Raw genomic sequence first — 3,959 nt, 5'->3', positions numbered from 1 at the left:
TTCCTATTGTTTGACGTAGTGCTTATTTCAAGAGGGATAAATATACGAACTACCCTTATGCCCTTATTTTAATTACTCCATCTTCCAATACGCAATACTCCAATTTTTTATTCACTGATCTTTTACGGTTTCCAAGATATAAAGGACAAAAATAAGTTTTCAATCAAGTGACTTTTGAAATTTCGGTAAATTACACCCATGGCCATCAAACTTTATCAATTTAACATTGTTATCACTGAATTCAATTCTTAACGGTATGGTAATTGAACTTTATATTTTTTAACACTGGTGGCCACTCAACACCTCAAAATAATTGTTGACGATTTCAAAATAAAAAATTTGAAAAGTTAGTGATATTTTGAAGAACTTTAATCTTTGAAAATTTTCGTTTACAAGTTATTCATGTATTGGTTGGTTAGATGAGAGAGTGAATTTTTAGAGATAGAAGCTCCAAAAAATGTGACTTTGGAAAATAAAAAATGTCGTTTCATGATAAATGTCGTTTTTAATAACTTTAATTTTTGAATATTTTTATTTTGAGGTTGTTAACGGTCATTTTGAGGAGTTAGTTAAAATTTAGTTGCATATGGTATTAAAAAATCTAAAATTCACTAGTCATATTTTTAATAATTAAAGTTCAGCAGTCATAATATTAAAATATATAAAATTCAGTGGCCATGGGTGTAATTTACCCTTTGGAATTTTAATCCCAAATCTCTGCTCACAACGAGTAGAGTTTACTAAATTTTTCTATGTTAACATTAATTACACCCCATTTTACTAAATCTGCTGCCAGAATACTTTGTCGCCTGAAGTTTTGATCCCTAACATTAGTAGAAATATTAACATTAATTACAAAGGGTAAATCTGATAATTTTTTTTTAAAATATTAACCTTAATTATAATTTTTAATTTGCGTGTATTTTATTAAACGACAAACATTATGGAACAAAGAGAGTATATTTTTTAATCATTTTAAGTTTTCAATTTATAAAAAGTGGTTCAATTTAACGAGTGATATATTTTTTTGAAAAATGGAAGAAAAGATTATTACGGTTCTGAACGGAGAACTGAACAAATAAAGAGTGGTGGAACAGACCCCCACTCACCACAATCAGGCACTGAAACAGACGCTTTAGCTAAGCTATGAACTACCTGGTTCGCTGATCTTTTAATAAAACAAAATGAAAGAAGAGAAATATCTCGTGCAAGGGATTTACAATCTTCAACGACTAAACCGAAAGGAGACTCAGCTCGACTATTACTATGAAAAGCACCAACCAAGAGTTGAGAATCGGATTCAATAGCTACTGCTGAATATCTTTTAATCTTGAGCCAGCTAAGCGCTTCACAAAAACTGAGAGCCTCTGCTAATAGAGAATCTGGAGGACCAAAGATAATCCCGTTTTTAGCTCCAATGAAGACATTTGAGGAGTCCCGTAGCACAAAACCAAAGTCGAGCCTGCTGTTGCTGAAGAAAGCCGCATCAAAATTCAATTTGAGGACTCCCTGAGGCGGCAGAAACCACCGAACTGCAGTTTTTGGACCCGCAGGGGAAGTAGATCGCACAACCTATGTTGATCTCCAATTCGACAGCAACGCCGTAACATTACTGTACACAATCCCAGGGTTATCACATAAGTTATTCCACACTAAATTATTTCGATTGCTCCACAGCCCCTAGCATACCATTGCCGCCTCAACTAATAGATTCACATCATTCCTCTGAATTAACAGCTCTCAAAATTGATTGAAACTACTGACCGTCAGGCTCAGATCACCACAATTTGTATGATGCTAGGTACGGCAGGCCTGTACACAATTCAGCAGCACATGAAACAGGTCTTTCCTCCAAATGACAGATCGGGCACATATCGTCAATTTGTACACGGAGCTGGCGAAGGCGAACTCGGGTAGGGATCCAACTATTTAATGCTTGCCAGAGGAAGGTTTTAATCTTTGGGAGGATAGGCAAGTGCCATGTTCTTGACCAAGTTTCAGGCGGGATTAAACCGATACCCAAATTTAATTCACCTACTAAATATCTGGATCCCAATTTAACAGAATATGATCCTTTAGAGTTCCCATTCCACCACCAGGCGTCATCCACCTCGCGAAGGCTTAAGGATATTTGCTCAATTTAACGAGTGATATAAAAATAAGTATTTTAATCTATGACATAAAAAGAAGAATCATTAATAAATAGAGATAAATAGTATTTTAATATATATTCTATAAATTTAATGTAAATTAAAATATTTGATAAATATGATAATTATTTTGAAAGTGTCTAATTTTATAATAGATAATGTAATAAATTTAAATATATTACGAACCTTTCAATTGGGTATGTTTTGTAATTTATTTTAATTTTTTTTTGAAAAAAATAAATGATTATAACTTAAAAGGGAGTAAAACAAAAATATGTCCCTATTTTTTCGAAGGAGTATTAAAATTTTTTTTGATAGAAAAAGAGTATTAATTAATTGAAATAACTAAAACAAAACTGCACTGTTTATGTTAGTAAATTAGTATTCTGGGTTTTTAATTAAAAAAAATTAATATATCTATGCGAGTTTAATTTACAGTGTTGTCTAATGACGAAGACAACCTTATACTGTGGATCTAGAACATTCGAATCCGAAACTAACCTGTACTAGACCAAAGGGCAAAAACGGAAGAGACGCAAAACTAATCCCACTATAAAATCCGAGCAGCGTAGCAATATTGTTTGACGCTCCCGGAAACGATTGAGGCTTAACCGCCGCACCGCCGCAGGCTGTGCTGCTTGGCTGAGTCGATGATTTCATGGTATTTTGATGGTTAAATTACACCCATGGTCACTGAACTTTATCCATTTTAACTCAACATTTTCTCTACTTTCTTCTTTCTTTTCATATATATATATATAGGATAAATAATTTATTAGTCCCTCCATTTTTTCAAGGGGCTGTGATGAAACCGATCCGTACATGTCCGGGAGCGTCCGATCAGGAAGTGGAGAATATTGCCATTTTTATCGGCGAGGTAACCTGGATGGCCCGAAAAATGAGAAGGCCATTTTGGTCTTTTTCATGCGGCAACCGGTTGATTCAGCCGTGGTGGTATATATTTTGCCTTGCCTGATCTTATAATGTTCGGATCTGAGCCTCTTCTCTATAATTTTGGCTTCATTTTTATTTTTTCTTTTTCTCCGGCTACTCGGAAAAATACCTTTTAAATGAATATTATTGCGATAATCGTCTGCTTGTTTGGTGGAATTTTGGATCTGAGAGTATTTTTTTCCTTTAAAAGTCACTGGCGGTGGAAGTTTTTTTTTTTTGGTAATTAAAAAAGAACATTGATTTTGATTGTATCCGAGAATATACTTGATCTTGCAGCCAAACAATACCCCAATTTCTGCATCGAGGCATGCCGCATGCGTGAGCACACGTGTCACCCCTTTTATTTTTGACTAGGGTTAACTAACCTTGGTTGTATTTTTGTGCATACAATAACAAATCGCTCCTCGAAAAACCGTATTTTTTAGTTTTTAGTAAATTGTTTTGTTTTTTTAGGGTTAAGGTGTAAAAATACCTTTAACGTTTTGGACCAGGAGTAATTTTACTCTAACGTTTAAAATGGGGCAATTTTACTTCTAACGTTGGAAGCCAATAGCAATTTTACCCCTAATGTTAATAAATTGAGTTAATTTGAAAAATAATTTATTAAACTGTCTTCTCTATTATGAATCTTGTTATCTATATTTCATACGTATGTTATTTTTCAGTAACAAATTACAAACATGATGTGAAAAAAAATAAAAAAATATGTCTTTTTTGTACGAATTAAGCAAAAAAAATCAAAAAAAATTCACCGAATTTATAAATATTAATCTCAAATTCTATTATCAAAAACATGAAATAAAGAACGAACTGTTACGTAATTGGTGCAGAATAATGAACAAAAATATATGTTTT

The 3,959-nt window shown here is 33.0% G+C and overlaps 1 long non-coding RNA gene across 1 annotated transcript; it reads left to right on the top strand.

The window, feature by feature from the left end:
- The first annotated feature begins 2,741 nt into the window (after positions 1–2,741).
- Positions 2,742–3,168, top strand: LOC136226880 (uncharacterized). The gene is made up of 2 exons (XR_010687879.1): positions 2,742–2,811; positions 2,948–3,168. It is a non-coding gene; the product is annotated as an uncharacterized lncRNA (long non-coding RNA).
- Positions 3,169–3,959: the final 791 nt, after the last annotated feature.

The sequence above is a fragment of the Euphorbia lathyris genome, chromosome 4 (assembly GCF_963576675.1).
Source record: "Euphorbia lathyris chromosome 4, ddEupLath1.1, whole genome shotgun sequence".
NCBI classification, from domain to species: Eukaryota; Viridiplantae; Streptophyta; class Magnoliopsida; order Malpighiales; family Euphorbiaceae; genus Euphorbia; species Euphorbia lathyris.
This window is presented reverse-complemented; position numbering and strand designations above follow the sequence as displayed.